Source organism: Nuphar pumila, chromosome 12 (genome assembly GCF_984573655.1).
Source record: "Nuphar pumila chromosome 12, dmNupPumi1.hap1.1, whole genome shotgun sequence".
Taxonomy (NCBI): Eukaryota; Viridiplantae; Streptophyta; class Magnoliopsida; order Nymphaeales; family Nymphaeaceae; genus Nuphar; species Nuphar pumila.
Window position 1 is genome coordinate 1448771 of NC_143260.1, and position 19291 is coordinate 1468061.

A 19291-nucleotide genomic window follows, 5' to 3' on the forward strand; every position below is an offset into this window, starting at 1 on the left:
GTTGTTTTCAGCATGGTGGGTGATATGGACTGAAAAAAACGATATTTTTTTCAGGGACATCAAATTCAATTTTGGAAGGCTACGTCAGTGGGTTATGTTTGATGTGTATCTGACTCTTAAATTACATAGGGTTTGGATCTACTTGTACTTTGAACTGTGCACAGTGGTGGCTGTTTTACTCTTATGTTCTTCTCTCATCCAATATTTAGGTTTGATGTATTTTGGTAATGTTGAATGATAAATGTTCTTTCTCTCTCTCTTTCTCTATCTATATATATATATATTCCCTAAAACATGTAAACTGCAATATGAACCAAAATTTTCACTTTAAGGATGTAATCTAGATCCTTAGTTACTCTTTGATCATCTGATTACGCTGCCTTTTAAGATTTGAAAATCAACAGCTCAAAATATTTGTAAATATTCAAGCATTCATAAATCATATTTTTCATCAAAATACATTATTCCGCAATCAATTTCTAGCAAATGAACAACACTTAATGCATATGCAAGGTTGGGTTTATAAAAGAATTTATCAAAAATACACAGTTCATGCTCTGGTTCATATATTTTCAATTAACATATATATAATGCCCTCACCGCCTTATAATCATGAAGGTTTTTTTTTTTGCAATTTTTGGTTGTCCTGGATCTAATCCGATCTGACTCCCCAATGTGTTTTGGGGTGGGAAATGCAAACCATTTGCATCTGGTTAGTGTAAGTTGGTCTGCATAGCACTACTCAGCTCACAAGGTCTACCATCAATTAAACTTTTTTTTTATATTTACACAGAGAAACCACTTCCAGAATAAAAGAACTAATTGTGCTGGCTTTGCCTGACGTACTTACCATCACTGTCCTGCTAGTGTAAGCCTATGTGGGCTTACCCCTTGCCCCAAGAAAGTCGTCATGCTATGGCTTGCACAAACGGTGATGCCTATGAGATTTGAACCTAGACCACCTGCCTAACAGGGTCCCATCATATTTCGATAAACCCCTTGGGGGCAACCCCAACTAGACTTGAAAAACAAATAATTAATTAAAAAATCAAAAAACCACTATCCTGGCAAGAATTGGCATTGCATGCAGCCAAATTCGACCCAAAATTCAGTAGTTGCCAGCCGATTGAAGGGAGAGTCGGGGACTCATTACAGAGTGATGTTGGCCCCACATCCAGCATCTGACGCAGGGCACGTGGGTCGCACCAAGACTCGCGCCTAAAACAAGGACCTTGAATCGTTGTATCATAGATCTGCTGGATAAGTTTTTTGTGTGGACCTTCAAACAAATCGATTCAAAGCTCAAATCTCCAGTCGGACTCAGGTTTGGTTATGAAATTTTTACACTAATTTTTGTGGGTCTTAATTGGAACTTGGGTCGGACCTGGGTCTGGTATACAATTTTATAAACTATACCCAGGTCCATGTATTAATCGGACCTTCGAGTTCGAACTCACGTCTTAATCAGGTTTTCTTATTTGTCATCATACCCGAACCCTATAGGGTTTGGTTTGGGTCAGGTTGGGTCTGGGTAAACTCGACCTATTGACACCCCTAACAGTATTATTTAGTATACTTATGATATATATACATACAGGCACACATGTTTACATTTTTTTTATAATAAACATATATACATATAAGTATAATAAATACATATATATAAATACATATATATTTTATTATATTATTATATATAATAACACACACTTGTATAAAAGGGAAGGGTGGCCTGTGAAACGAGCAGCCATCCCTGGATCGAACTCTGGACATGTGGCATGCTGTGACGATCTGACCCACACTTTTATTTCGCTTTCTGAAGGCACGATCAACATCTTAAGACATGGACCTTGTTCAGGAAAGAAAAATACGCCATACAGTTTCAGCTTTCCAAGTATAGCTATTTATTCTCTTTTGAACCACTCAAGTAGTACGGACAACTTAGCTGCCTTTCGCTAGCGGGCTCCAAAGAGCCTGAGAGGTCATAACTTACTCCCAAAACCAAAAGCACATAAAATCCAATAAATATTATAAACAACAGTTCTCTTCTGCAATTAAATTACAGAAAATTAACTGAACATACATAAACAACCTTTTTATGCAACATATAGTAAAACAATAACAGTAGGATGATTAAGGCATATTTTTATATAAGTTTTTAAACATAAATGTGATCAAGCTTAAAATTTTATATTTTTATTTATTATCCTTCTACCACTACTCGCAATACAATCATAGCTTTAGAAGAGATCACTCATGTGTTTTAATTTCTTTGAGTGACTTACTAAGAACTATCCACTCAAGGTGATTTATGATCGAGAGAAAACCCACAAATGGCTAAAAATTTGATGATACGCCCTAGAAACTTATGTATAAGATATGAACCTACCACATAGGATACATTGATAATCATGATCCCTAACTCCGAGAACTATATACCCAATTGAGACGTCATTCATCTTCAAGGTAAGCCTAAATTTGAATAGGTTATAAAGGGTTGTTATTAAAATAAGGTTTCATACATTTTTATCACATGTGCTCGCATAACACCTCAATGATCCATAAGCCAAAGTACTCTTTCAGGGTGACTTGCCACATTGTCTTTCATACATGAGCATAATACTACCTATTTTGGTAGTTAAACAATTTAAATTGCTCAATCAAGTTTGCAACCCATTCAATATGCTTTGATATCTTTAAACCAGTCGAGCATCTTGCCTATAAAGGAGATCTCAATTTGTCATGTGTGCATGTATGCAATTATTATCATAACTCAGTGAACTCTCATCACCTACTTTGAGTTCTCAACAACCCTTTGCTGATTTAGGAGTTAACTCATATACATGCATACTTTTCATGTTATCATAAACATGTGCATGCATGTCTCTCAATGTCTTATAGCACATCATATATAAAATTTTGCAACATATCACATTCATTATCTTAAGCACCCAATCAGCTCCTTGGACCACAAGCTAATACATGAGCTTCAATTTATGCACTCATTCATATCATTCCAATAGCACATAAGAACAATACATAAATCATTATGATGCATACCATATCATCGCATCACATGTCATATCCTCATGATACAAGTCATTTCATCATATTGCATAACATAATTCATTCAAGCATGTAAAACACATGTAGTTCATTCATCCTTCTAACTAAAATTATAGTATATGCATTATCACATTGTTCGTAAATGAATACATCAATATAAATCATCCTTAGGACCACACACATTGTGCCCTAACCGGTGTGTATCAATTTGGTTTAGTTCTAAACATTATTTAGATTCAATTGGTTCTCTTTATGAACCATGACATACATGTCTACAAGAGTTTCAATTCATATATAAAATTTATCAATCATTGTAAATTCTAACACGACTAACATAAAGTGAAATAAAATCTAAAAATTTTACACTAGACGGTAAGATGTGTTAAGTAACTACAACAAAAAACCTAAATCTAAATCTAGACTAAAAAGAACTAAATCTTTTACTGAAACTGATTTTCTATTGACAAAAGAGACTAGTCTGGTTCGGCTTTACCGATTAACCATAAGCCCATGGATTTATAAAACGAATCAAATTATGTAATTTTTATTGTAAATAGAAGGTTATGCCTTACAAAATCTCCAATCGAAATTAAGTATAAACTCTATGTCATTTGCTAATTAAAATTGATGCATTATAGCTTGTTCTTGTTGTTGAACACACTATATTTAAGAAATTTTATATAAGTCCCGTATTTTTTTAGCAAAATATTTTGAATAAATCTATGAGATATTTTATGTGAAAAATAACATATGAACCCGAAATAAAAAAACAAATAGATTTCAATGAAACAATTATGCTTATGACGTACGTATCCATCAAAATATACACTCAATTAGTCAGAGAGCCATAACTTCCTCTTTGAGTAAAATTAAAAGATTATTACGAACCAACTTCGTTAATTTTGTCAATACAAAGAGAATGTTGTACTAAAAAAAAAATAAAAAAAAAATTGCAAAAAACTTTAAAAAAGTTGTAAGCCCCACAAAAATATTGGTGAGCCCCACGTAAAAATACTTTAAAAAATATCTCATGAAACCCATGAAATATCCCATCGAAAATCCAAGTAAAGCTCACACAAAAGAAACCACTTGACCTTATCTTCAAAGAGAAGAGTACAAGGATAAAAAGGACAAGCTTTATCCTTTAAAAGGATAAGACTTATCCTTAAAGAAGGTTAAGGAAGCTTGCTTCCTTAGCCTTTATAAAGGCACCCCCCTTCCCCTTTTAGAAAACTTGACCCTCCATCTCTCTCTAAAACCTTCCCTACCTTGTTTAGCCCACCTGAGCCTACTTAACTTGGTTTTGACCTAGCTTGATCTTGCCTGACCTAGCTTAAGCCCAAGTAGGTCTAGTCAAGTTCGATCAAGTCAGCCTCTTTTAATCTTAGCATATGTCTGACCCACCTAACCAAGACCTAGCCTACTTGAGCTAAGTTTGAACCCACCTGACTTAGTTGACTTGGACCGAACTCAGTTGGGTCAAAACCACTCGATCTTAGCAGCTTAACCTGATCTTTTTTTTTATCAAATAGATTGAACCCATATGACTGAGTTTAGTCTATCTAAAGAAGGTTCGAACCCAGTTTAGCCAAAACTAGGTTCGAAGCAATTGAAGTCATTTTTCACTTGTTGGAGTGTAAGTTTGCATGTTGATCTCTCTCAATCAAGTGTTGTGGTGTGGTATATATCATATATGTTCATAAAAATAGTATCTGACCCTAGTCCGTGGTTTACGCCCCGTAGGACACTTTGATGTTCATGCGCATACTTTTATGATTATCGTTAGATATTTTTCGATAAAGGCTTTTATTTTCTGTAATATATATGTATTTGCTTATGCTTTTTAGATTGTCGCCGCATCGAACGATGCCAAGACTCCTGCTTTTTATAATGTACTTATGCATTTAAGATTGTTGTTGCATCAGACAATGTCAAAGCTCATCCTTTCTACAAATATATATGTATTTTCTTTTTGCGAGTTATTTAGTTTGGTTTCTTCCACCAAACATTAAATATGCATTCATTCACTTTGCCACGCTATATGGCATATGCTTCTACTTATATTACATATAGTTGTGCATAAATGAGCGTTCAAATGGAGATCAACTCCAAATCGTTGATACAATTTCATATGTCGCTCCTCGATCAAGATTTTGATTGACAAAATAAGCCTTTATTGGAAAGGCTTCGCTCTTGTGCAAAATTGTTTTTTCGTAAAAACCTAAGTCACTCACGCATGACTTTGCTAAGGCCTAAGGTTCCAACGAACCACGATAGATATGAAGTACGTACAATGATTTACATGTATTCTCGAGTTAAGCGTAATATTTTATCTATCAAAGAAAGAAAGTGTTGCGGATTTTTTTTGAAAAGATGTTCATCGAGCTTAAAAGAATAAAATGTTTTTTCCATAAAAGAGAAAAAGTGCTACCAAAATTTATGAGAAAAGCTCAACAAAGCTTAGAAAGAGCATAACACGTACTCCATCATACAGGGAAGGTGCTGTCAAAATTTTGACAAATACCTTTTACGAGTAGAAGGGGTTGTCATGCTTCCTCCATCAAGCAGAAGAAGTGTTGTCAAAATGGTTAGCAAAACACTTGTCTGACCTAGTTTAAATGACACGATGATTCCCCTATTGTCGAAACATTGTCAGAATGACTCATTTTACCTTCACATGTAAGGGCACCCTACTTGTAAGGGCTGGTGTGCCGGAGATGTTATTATGCCTTCACTAGGCCAAGTACTTGTTGCGGCTACATACGTCAAGCAGTCGATCCGATGTGATCACAGTACATGTATACTCATGTAAAATATTGTTATACAACTAGACTCGTAAGGGTTAGAGTGTTGGCGTTCATTGTTCATCCAAAAGAGGTGAAGTGCTCGTGAAGGCCATAGATGTCGAGATTAGAGTCATACATGCATATGAATAAAACTTAACGATAGTTCCTTGACCACACAGTTGAACTGTCACTACAACAAAGCAGTAGATTAGCGACGACCACATTCCGTCGCTAATCCGTCGCTAATCCGTCGCTAACCATGTTAGCGACGGATTAGCGACAACGCGGCGACAGTATGCTTACGTCGCGAATATTTCGACGCTAACTGGCGACGGAATAATTCCGTCGCCAAGTCCGTCGCTAATTGCGACGGAATAACAAGCGCTATATTCCGTCGCCAATCCGCCGGTACTAAACGGCGACCACGGCGTGGCGACGGATTTAATTCTGTCGCTAAGCCGTCGCTAGATTAATATGAATAGCGACGGAATCATCCATCGCTAATCCGTCGCAAAAACGAAAAAAAATCAAAAAAAATTTATTTAAAAATTAATTACCGAGAACTGTACAATTTATATTTCCTGTACAATTTATATTTCCTGTAAATAAAAAACAAACCACACAAAAAAATTCATATAACAAGTATCTATAATAATTAATCGTTCCACCTTAAAACTAAGAAGTTTAATTATTTACAATTCAACAATTACAATTAGGAAAAATAAAAAAAATAGAACTTCTTCAACACAGTCCTCTAATCATCGCCAAGATTTTGTGCGTCTTCTTGTTCATTGTCTTTATCTGTCCCTTCAGCTCCACTACCCTGATTATCGCTAGCAGCCTACACAAGAAAAGAACAGTCAGTATTGATAAACAAAATATAATGAAATAAATTACACACTATATGTGATTCTATCATGTGCTCATGTGTGATCTAAGGCAATAAAAAAACTCTATATGTGATTCTATCATGCTCATATGTGTGCTAAGGCAGTCAAAAAATTGAATATGTGATTATAGCATGTTCATATGTGTTCTAAGGCATATAAAAAAACTCTATATGTGATTCTACCATGCTCAGATGTGCTTTAAGGCAGGCAAAAAACTATATATGTGATTCGATCATGCTCGTATGTGTGCTAAGGCAGTAAAAAAATTGAATATGTGAATATAGCATGCTTATATGTGCTCTAAGGCAGGCAAAGCCAAAAATTTTATATGTGATTCTATCATAAATGATATATAACATGTTCATATGTGTTCTAAGGCAGTTAAAAAACTCTATATGTTATTATAGCATGTTCATATGTGTGCTAAGGCAGTCAAAAAACAGAATATGTGATTATAATATGCTCATATGTGTTCTTAGGCAGTAAAAAAACTGAATATGTGATTATAGCATGCTTATGTGTTCTAATGCAATCAAAAAAACTTTATATGTGATTCTATCATGCTCATATGTGCTCTAAGACAGACAAAAAGTTAAATATATATATATATATATGTGATTCTATCATGCTCATATGTGTGCTAAGGCAGTAAAAAAATTGAATATGTGATTATAGCATGTTCATATGTGTTCTAAGGCATCTAGAAAAACTCTATATGTGATTCTACCATGCTCAGATGTGCTTTAAGACAGTCAAAAAAACTATATATGTGATTATACCTGAGAGGGACCTGGAATCGAAGATCCCCTATCCTGAACAGCGGCCTTGATCTCATTTCGGAGAAAGGGGGCGATGGTGTATTGGAAGTAGTTATTCAGTGATTCATTAATGATCTCGCGTACATCATCACCGGAAAGAATAGTCGGCTGCTTGGAGCTTATGTCGGCGCAAGAAGTTGGTGAGCCGTAACTGGAAGAACCAATAACTGGTGAAGTGTTCATATTACTCCCAAACCCGAACACGCGACCTTTTTTGGGTTCACCTGCTGCAGTCACCCATGCTGTAGGATCAAATGATGGATGCTGAGTAGCGTCTTCGCCATATCGCTCTACCATTTGTTGCTCATATGCCTCCTACAAAATAATGTTTAAAGTATTCATTAATAATTAATGATAACATTATGATGACTTGCATATATATTGCAATGATTATTAATAGAATTAATACATACCGTTGTCGTTCTCGCCTTCTCTGATACGAAGACTCCCGTGGTCTTCCGTTTATGTGTTTCTACAAACACATCCTCATATGGTACACTGTCTCCTTTTTCTGCTTCCTGCGAAGTTAAATGACAAAAGATTTAGTACACAAATTTGCAACAATACTTATAAAATTAATATTATATATTGATGAGTTACCATTTTCTTTAGGTGGCTCCCAAATGTCTTAGATCCACCTGTGTGTAGATGGGCTTCGGGCATCTTCGATCGATTTTGTGAAGCCTTCGCAGAGCGATTTTTAAATGCATCTCCCGCCCACATATCACACATTTCATCCCAGTAATCTCTCCTGATAGTAATAGGACCATGGCCCTTCCACAGTAATGGATCATCTACTACGCCAGATGCTTTTTTTGCTGCAGTCTTCATAGTGTGCAGCATGTCTGCAAATCGATTGGCAGTCACCTTCTGCCACACCTTCCTTGCATCATTTTATTCCACCGTAGTTGCAAAGCGATTCGAAGCCTACAAATATTTTCAGAAAGTTAGTAGACATTGCTTAAATAAATTAAATATGAAACACATTAACTATGAGAAACAACTGTATACCATGAATGAGGACCACAATCTGTCTAATACCTCCTTTGGGTACTTTTTCCATTGAGCAACTGGTCCTGGTAGATGTTGAAGAAGTGAATTCCTAATCTCCCGTACTACTTCTTGTGGCTCAAACCTCGTGCTGCACATGAATTGTTACACAGTAAATATCAATATAAAATATTTAAAAGATATGCAATAATTGAAAATAAAATACTTACGGTCGATTATCGATATACACTATTCGAATGAGTCTTCTTGTGCCAGCCTGAGAAGACCATGTTTCCTGTGTTGGCTGTTGACTTGTGCGATCAACTGGTGTAGGTGGGTCGTGTACAGGCGCAACATCATCTATAAAAAAATACACACCAAGTTCTCAGAATGTGCATTTGAACTAATCAAGCATCTAATTAGTTATATGATATACCTATCACAGGAGCCCGTGAAGATGAAGGTTGAGCCTGACTACTACTGGATGAGCGACCACTATAACCTCCACGAACCATATTCTAACAAATAACATATGTCATACAATACATTCAAATAATTCACATCAAGTATTACAATGCATTCAAGTCATTCACATCAAGCATTGCAATGCATTCAAATAATTAAATCATTGACATCAAGTATTGCACTAATTCAAATCATTCGTTAATTGCATAAATTATAATACATTCAGATAATTGAAATCATTCACATCAAGTATTACAATGCATTCGAATCATTCGTATCAAGTATTACAATACATTGAAATAAAATTTTTAATCATTCACACCAAGTATTGCAATACAACTCACATCAAGTATTACAATGCATTTAAATAGAGGTTTGTAGTATAAGATTTTGCTCACTAGCTTGAGAATTCTTCCTCGTCACTAGTTTGACTTTCTTCTTCTTCTTCTTCTTCTTCTTCTTCTTCTTCTTCTTCTTCTTCTTCTTCATTGTTTGCCCATCCACTTGGTACATCATTTGGATCACATTCCTCTATGAATGTTTTATCAGCCAATGGAGATATGACATGCATATCATGCGCAACATCGTGACCATAAGCGAAGTCACAGACATCATCTGATTGATAGTAATCACTGTCTTCAGCTAACTCATCTTCTTGTAACTGATCATACTGGGGGTATAGTTTGGATTTCACCTTGCAAACTGCCCACCATTCATTTCTATCTGACTTTTTTATACTCGGATATGAAGTATAATAAACTTGTTGAGCTTGCGAGGCTAATATGAATGGTTCATATGTTCCAAACCTGGATTTATGATTCACCTCCACAATGCCTGAAGCTTTGTCGAGTCTTGTTGCAGTTGGATCAAACCAATGACACTTGAATACCGTAACCCTGTTATTCATGCCTAAGTAAGTCAACTCCATTATTTCCTCTATAACACCGTAGTAATCATGTTCATTTTCACCGTAGCTGCTACCCTTGACACACACGCCACTATTTATCGTTGATTTGTTTATACCGTAGTCTTTTGTATGGAATCGATAACCATTTACGATATACCCGTTGTAGCATTGCACAACTTTGGTCGGATCATTTTCTAAATCACATATTCCTTGATCTTTAACATCACCATGGCGAACCTACGCACAGACATAAATAATTATTGTGATCACGATCAATTAAGTAACTTAGTGTTGTTTATAAGTACAAAATTTATGTTAGCTTCTTTACCAACTGTTTCAACCACTCCACAAACTTAGTTTCACGTTCTTTTTGTACTTCTGCATTAGTGAGATGTGAAACTTTGCTTTGCAACTCCAGATCAAATCGTCTGCAAACCACAAATACTTATATTACCGAGCCATGTATCCACATATAGAACATAAAAGGATTTATAATTGAGTTGCATATACATATACTTACTCGATGTATGGGTCGATCGCTGAACAATTAAAAAGAATATAGATGTGTGCTGCATCTTGCTCTCGATCTGTCAATAGCCTTGATCGGCAACTACCAAATGCATGCCCAAGTCGTTGAAATATCGACAGCTTGTCAGCTACAGTTACTTGTTCTCCATCATCGTTACGGGGCGGGCATGTGTAACGTGTTGAAATATGAGGTTCGAAGTACATAGATGAGAAATTTGAAATCTCTTCTAAAGTGTACGCCTCACAAATAGAGCCTTCTACTCTTGCTTTATTACGAACCTTTTTTTTTAGGTCGAACATGCATCTGACAAGAATATACATTTCAAATTTTAAATATTTGTCATTAAAGAGACAAATATAAAAAAACATATACCTTTCAAATGGGTACATCCATCGATATTGCACAGGGCCACCAACCCTTAGTTCATATGGCAAATGTATGATCAAATGTTCCATAACATCGAAAAATGCTGGCGTAAATATCTTTTCTAACAGACAAACAGTGGTGATGACAGAGTCCTCGAGATTCTTTACATCTGATACAATGACCTCCGATGCGCACAATGTTCTGAAAAATCCGCTCAACTCAGACAATACCCCCCATATAGGTTTGTCTAACATATCATGGAATGCTAGGGGTATCAATCGTTGCATAAAGATATGACAATCATGGCTCTTCAACCCATATAACTGTCTATCGTCAATCTTCACAGCCCGAGCAATGTTAGAGACATATCCATCTGGAAATCTCAGTTGTCTCAACCATTGACATACATGTTTTATTTGATCAGGTCCGAGCACGTACTTCGCCTTTGGTTTCAGTACTTTGCCATTATACTCTTTGAGTTCCAATTCTGGTCTTTTACATATTAATTTTAAATCCATACGGGCCTTCGGATTATCCTTCGTTTTTCCTTTAATATTCATTACTGTATTGAACACATTATCAAACACATTTTTCTCTACATGCATCACATCCAAATTATGTCGTATCAATAGGGTCGGCCAATACGGTAGTTCCCAAAAAATAGATTTTTTCGTCCAATTGTGTTCCTTCCCAAATCCACGGAAGGGTGTAGGACTGCGGGCATCTGTTAATACATCTGGAAAGTATCGCAATCTTCTTAAAATCTCTATGCCAGACAATCTTGAGGATGGACCTTCCATTTCAGTTGTGCCTGCTGTAAATGCATTCTTTTGACGTCGGAACGGATGATCGCTGGGTAGAAATCGATGATGGCAATCAAACCAGCAAGGCTTCCTTCCATGCCTCAATCTAAAAGCTTTGGAATCCTCCATGCAGTACGGACAAGCCAACCTCCCATGTGTGCTCCAACCAGATAACATACCATATGCAGGGAAGTCACTGATTGTCCATAGAACAGCGGCCTTCATGTTGAAATTTTGTTTTTTGTGGGCATCATACGTGGTAACACCGTCATCCCACAGTACTTTTAATTCATCAATCAATGGCCTTAGATATACATCAAGATTTTGGCCAGGTGAGGTCGGACCAGGGATCAACAGAGACAAGAAAAGATTTGGACGTTTCATACACAAGCTTGGCGGAAGGTTGTATGGAGTTACAAATACTGGCCAGCATGAGTATGGAGTTGATCTACCCCCAAATGGAATAAATCCATCTGTACATAGACCGAGTCTAACATTTCGCACTTCCATTGCGAAGTTCTGATGAGTACGATCAAAGTGCTTCCAAGCTTCAGCGTCAACAGGATGCGTGATCTTGTTTTCATCGTGTCGAACTATATTTGCATGCCATCTCATGTGTTTAGCTGTCTTTGAAGACATATACAATCGCTGCAATCTAGGAGTGATAGGAAAGTAGCGGAGCGACTTGTATGAAACTTCCTTTGATCTCGTGCTACCATTGCCTCTTGTCTTTGGCTTGAACCGAGGATGCCCACATGACGAGCATGATATGTCGTTTTCCTGCTTCTTGAAATACAACATGCAGTGATTTGGACAAGCATCAATCTTTTTATAACTCATACCTAGAGCGTTGACCATAACTTTCGCACGATAGAAATTTTGTGGCAATTTCTCATCTTTAGGCAACATACTCTTCACAATCATGCACAAACGGTCAAAACATGATTGACTCAAATTATACTCGGACTTTAAATTCATTAGTTGAAGAACTGCAGACAAGATAGTGTGACTCTCACAACCGTTCCAAAGTGGCTCATCAGCATCTCTAAGTAAATCATAAAATCTACTAGCTGCATCGTTTGGTGATTCTTCATCTACGACAGTTCTTACATCACTAGAACTCATAGCAGAACCCAGTTCTGTTCCTGCAGCATCAAATATCAAATTCGTATATGGATTATCGTGCACCACATTCACCCGTGCATCAAAATCGTTTCTAAATTCTTCTCCATGAAACGTCCAGTTCTGATAATCACTCACAAAACCCTTCCTGTATAGGTGATGTCTAACGCCATGAGGTTCTATAAATCGATTATTCTTACAAATCTTGCAGGGACACCTAATCCGACCTGTGGGATCTACCGTACTGACACTTGCCGTTGCAAATTCAATAAAACTGTCGACACCATCCATATATTCATGCGATAACTCATTGTCCACTATCCTACGGTACATCCATTCACGGTTTGCAGTCATTCTGTCGTATGATGTTACGAATAGTATCCTAACCAGTTAAAAGAGAACCATCAGAATACTATGATGAAGAAAATATCAAATTTATCATGCAATATATGATGTCATACAATCACAAGAATTATGATGCATGCATTGATAACTTAATATTTTCATGTGCAAACTATTCATGACACGATACATTCATTTGAAGCATGCTTTCAGTATACAATTTCACATGGAAGACATAATCAAATTGAAAGTAACTACATGTAAGCATGGATACAATCACATCAAACATTGCAATACATCGAAATAATTCATATCAAACATGTACCTGCAGCAAACACACTTCAATATCCCACTAACTACTACCATGCATAGCATGGACTCCGTACTCCAAAAATAAGAACACTTCCATATTCATACATTAAAATCATGCTCAGCATGATCTCCGAACTCCAACAAAGTAGTCCTAGATATCAACAACTAAGTGAGTGTGTGAACAATAAAGTGTTATATTCAATAAATTAAATAACATGTGATGCGCTTGCATCACTTACTCACCACGGGTATTTACCCGATTTGCATTGTTTTTGTCACTTACTTACCACGGGTGGCGGGGCACAAGCGAGTTCTGTTGAGAAATCTGCAAAAAAAAATGATGTTTTAAAATAAAGTCACCATGAAATTATTCGACCATATTAAATCATAAAACCTTAAAATACAAGAAAATAAATTATAAATAAACCAAAACATCATAAATTATAAGAAAAATAAACCATAAAATTAAATAAAAAAGCCACAATTTAAACCTTAATCAAACAAGGAAAAAACCTGCCCAAATCAAATACAAAAAAATCCTTAATCAAATTAACTAAAAAGTATTAATTAAAAAAATGTGATTTAAATCCCTAATTATAGAAAATAAAAATAAAAACTCTAAATAAATAAAAAAAACCTAATCAAATTAACTATAAAAGCCTTAATTAAAAATTTTTGATTTAAAGTCCTAACCAAATTAACTAAAAATCCTTAATTAAAAAAATTATGATTCAAATCCCTAATCATAGAAAAAAAAAATAAAAGCTCTAATCAAATCCAAGAAAACCCTAATCAAATTAACTATAAAATGCCCTAATTTTTAAATTTTGATTCAAAGCCCTAATAAAACAAAATTAAATAAAAAACCCTAATTAAATTAACTACAAATAGCCTTAATTTAAGAAATTTGATTCAATTGCTTAATAAATGAAAATCAAAATAAAAAATCCTAATCAATGAAAATCAAAGAAAACTAAACAATAAAAATAAAATAAAAACCCTAATTTCTGAAAAAAGAAAAAAAAGAGCAAGAAACCAGGGGGTTGACCCCCTGCCGGACAAGGCAGGGGGTTGACCCCTGGCCGGACACGGCAGGGGGTCGACCCCGGCCGGACAAGGCAGGGGGTTGACCCCCTGCCGGACATCAAAAGGGGTTGACCCCCTGCCGGGGTTGACCCCCTGCCGGACACGGCGGGGGGTCGACCCCCGGCCGGACATGGCGGGGGGTCGACCCCCCCCCCCCCCCCTGCCGGACACGGCAGGGGGTCGACCCCCGGCCGGACACGACAGAGGGTCGACCACCTACCGGGGTCGACCGCCTGGCAGAGTCGACCCCCTGCCGGAAAATGCAGGGGGTCGACCTCCAATCCATTTAAGGTGAAATACGTACCTGCGGTTGCTCCGGGCAGCGACGGCGGCAGCGGAAGGTTGACGGAGATCGACTTCCGGCGAACGGTGGGGGCCGGCAGAGAGGTCGACGGGATGTATAGTGCGGCCGAAGGAAGAGGGCGGCAGGAGGGAGAGGGCGGCGGGCGGGAGCAGCGAAAGGAGAAAGGAAAAAGAGGGCTGGGATTAGGGGTAATGCGACATTTAGCGACGGCTTAGCGACGGATTAATTCCGTCGCTAAGCCATCGTAATTCAAAAAACAAAAAAGGCGACAGAAAATATTTCGTCGCCTAGGCCGTCGCTATGTTGCGACAGAATTTTAGCCGTCGCAATTCCGTCGCTAACTGTCGTATTTATTGCGACAAAATATTCTCTCGCACAATCCGTCGCTAAGTAGCGACGGATTTTGCGAGGGAATATAATCTGTCGCTAGTTTCGTAAAATTCTACAAATATAGCGATAGATTCATTTCTCTTGTTAATCTGTCGCTAATTAGCGACGATATAACTCCGTCGCTAAATTCCGTCGCTAATCAACTATTTTTTTGTAGTGTGTGCTTCATAAGACTGAATATGGTTGGGGTATATATTTTTCTTAGTGTTGAATGCATTGGTTTACGCAAGTGACATTCAAATGCCCTACAAAGAACGACTATGTTTCCGAATCTCTTCAGGACTATTGCTCACCGTGGAAGACAATGATGGTACAATCGCAAGTGATAAAGAATTTTTTATAAACCAAAGAGTTCAAGGGACCTTCAGCCACTCAGGAGGTTTGGAGGTCGGGTTATCTTTAAGATCTGAGGATTGAAGTCTAGTATTACAGTAGAGAATGCATCTGAAATATCTTTGTAGTGTTATCTTGGTATGAGTTCTACTACCCTACAATGAACATGGTCATCAGACCTTTCGGGTATCTAAAATATATGGAATAATAAACTCTCAAAATGTCGCATTGATGCCAAAGTTCAAGCTTCTCTCATTTATCAGGGGGTGAACGGTTAATATTAAAACAATGTATTAGTTGTAGGTTCAATGATGTATGAATGCATGAATGAATGAGTGTTGTTCTTATAAGTCTTGCATAACCTTGTGAAAGATGTTGAGATCGGTATACTATTGGACTGATAAGGCAGAAATCGCGTTGTATTCACATGACTGAGCTAAGCTTGAGGAGCCCTTTCTTGGATTCATGAGATACGAATGTGCTTAGTCTAGAAAACTTGAGCTTCAATATTTTAATCATAGCCCTAAAGAGGCTTTCCCAATATACGATAAGTCGTGGAGACTTGAGTGTTGTTGTTGTGAGCTATGGTCTTGAGTGTTTTGTGTATTTTTATGAGTTTATACTTGATGTGATTGAAGGTTTTCTTACCCGACGAACAATGGTTAATGGAGAATAAAGAGAATGATCCTGTGATGCAATATACGGAGCAAAGCGGCATCGAGTTATAGGGTTTCTTGAGACAGTGTTACGATGCTTCATTTGTAAAAACCAGTTTCATAGAATACTACTTTTATAAGGAGTGATGTTTGTAATAAACAACTCATTTTTATAAATATAACGCATTGGTGGTCAATGGTTGTTTTGTCACATATCCTTGACTTGCCCGATATTTTCTAAAATTGATGATTTATTATCATTTATTTTTGCTGCTAAAATCCTTTTCTAATTCTGTTGTAAAAAAAAATCCATGAATTTTTTGACCATGTAGTATTTTGAAAATCCGAGGTGTTACATTTCAAGTTTTGGGATCTAACTTTTATGATTTTTAATTCATATCTTATAATAAATATGTGTTCAAAATTTCTACAGTTTGTTCTATAATATGTAAACCAATAATGATACAAATTTCAGCCACAAACATGAAGCAAATTGAAAGAAATAAAGACAATAATCACAAGTAGTCGTTGAAAAATTCTATCAGAATAAAAATTTTGTTTTGACTTTAAGAGGTCGTACTTTTCAATCTGAGCTATAAATGAACCTATTTTTTTTTATGGGACCTCCTCTATTTATCAAGAATATCCTTGTAAGATAAAAAAAAATCACCGTTTGGGAGAACCAAGTAATTGTTTTATACTGGTCATAATAAAAAATCAGGAAAGAATATGATCTCAATTAATAAATCATTTAATTAAATATTTTTCATAACAAAGCAATATAATCATGCATCCTATTTATTTTAATTCAATATATCAAATCATACACAAACATGCATACATTGAAGCATATTAAAATCTCAGAGATCACATTTATAATAAAAATCAACACAAGAATCAAGGATTGACATAGTCGATTTTTCAAAAGAAGGTTTTTATAAACCAATAATGGGTTTATACCAAAAATATGAATTCTATCATTAGATTTCTAAATCATTCATGCATATCTAATATCATATCATCAATAATCTAATCTAACACATGTTGTTCATAAATAATCTAATACAAAGCATGGATAAAAAATCCATAAAATAATTTCTACAAAAGCATCTCTTGATTCATATGATAATAAAAAAAATGATTTTAGAGTTCTAAAACCTCCAACCTCAATATTATATCAGTCAATGCATTAACCCTAATTGATATACATATTTAAATGCATATGAGAATTTTCTCATAGTACTCATATGCTCCTTAGTATAATACAAACACTCATAGTTAGAGTGTATAAGCTTCTAACTGAAAATCGAACCTGAAAACGAAAATTGAAACTATAAGAGGTGTGTTCTTCCTTCTCTTGGCTGCACCACATTTTTATTATCAATGAAAGTTAGCCTACACCCACTCCTGACCTCCAATGAGGGTCGTGGAAGAGAGAGAAGATGAGGAAAAAAATAGAGAAGAAGATAGGGAGAGAGAGGCTTAAAAAAAAAAGAAGGAAAGCATGGTGGAGGGGAGTGAGAATGGGGCCTTTAGGCCACTTGGGATTTCCTCTTCTATGTGATAAGTTTTTCTAACCTTCTTGTTAGATTCCTAACCGGCGTAAGAAAGTCAAAGCTAATTAGGAATTCCCACCATTTTTTATATGTATTATTTTATTTAATTTTTTATTGAGATAAGGTATGTGAGAATGTCTCACCCCCTTGAAAATTTGTTTACATATGGGAGACCATATGAACTCTTTTCTAAGCAGGAAGGCCCACCTAGGGGCGTCCCACCATGGGGTCTATCTTTCTAAAAAATACAAGAATATCTCAAGTTACCTAATTAACTAAGTCATTTATTGAATTATAAAATATCGACTTTTAAATCAAGGTAGGATCCTATGTAAAAGAAGTAGAATGTTTAAGATAAGTAGGATGGGCCCACATAAAGAGGGGTGTCCCACCCTCTTGGACTTATTCTTGGTTTATTTAATTAATTACTATGATTTAAACCGAAATAATTTTCTATTTTAAGATTTAAAATCAAAATTTAGATCCAATTAAGTCCACATCCAAGTCTGAATTATTTTTAAATCAAGTTAAGATCCAAATCCAAATGTCAAATCGAATTTAACCTCTAATTAAATCTAAATTTGAATTCATATTTAAATTAAATTCAAATTCAAATTTAAGTAGAATTAATTCCAAATTAAATTAGATCACAATTCAAATTCACATTCATTTTGAATTACACCTAAATAAAATCTTAATTAAAATACAAATTCATTCAAGATTTAACTTTTAACTAACATTCACACTCAAGTCTAATTCAAAAAATTAAAATAAAATTAAATCCACAATTCATACATAAACTTCATCTTTATTGATTGAATAATTGTCAAAAAAATTGTGAGTATCACACTCTTCATAGGTGTTCTTTGACCAACTTCTTAAACACCGCCAGAGGTAAAGGGTGAGGCAGGTGAAGCGCACTAGATTGAAGGCCAACTTTTTAAACATGATGGACATAGGGGATGTGATGATCTCCTCGCAAGCGCATCGATTGTTGTGGAGTCATCAAGTTTTCTTCTCTCTCTCTCTATCTATGTGGATGGTCAAGGGAGAAGGATAGATCCAGGAGGGGGAGGGGGAGGGGGAGGCATTAGTTTTCCCAGTTATTGTGACAAGATGTCAATGACAAAAAAATGCTCTCGAATGTAGTGATAAACGATTGTTGGTATTGTTTATGCTAAACTAATCCCGATTGCAAATCTTTATTTTTTTTCTCTTTCTCATTTTCTTGATATGACTTAAGCATAGGGCCTCATGTTTCTTACCATTTTACATAAATGGGTCGTTGATGAAAAAAAGGCATGAAATTCTAACATTCTTCATGGTGGAGAAGTTGCTTCACCAATACCACCACCTTTCCTCTTCCTCTCTTTCATTTTTCTAACATTTGATATTTTATTTTTCTCGTGCTACGCAAACAAGTGAAAATTTTCATTTAAGAAAGTATCATATCAATATTTCTTATTGGCAAAATTGTATGTTCTTATAAGATTTTTTCTTGCTTCCAAACATGCCCTAAAGATTGGCCATGGGTTTAGCTTGTTGTTTTTTAATATCACAACTAAATGCC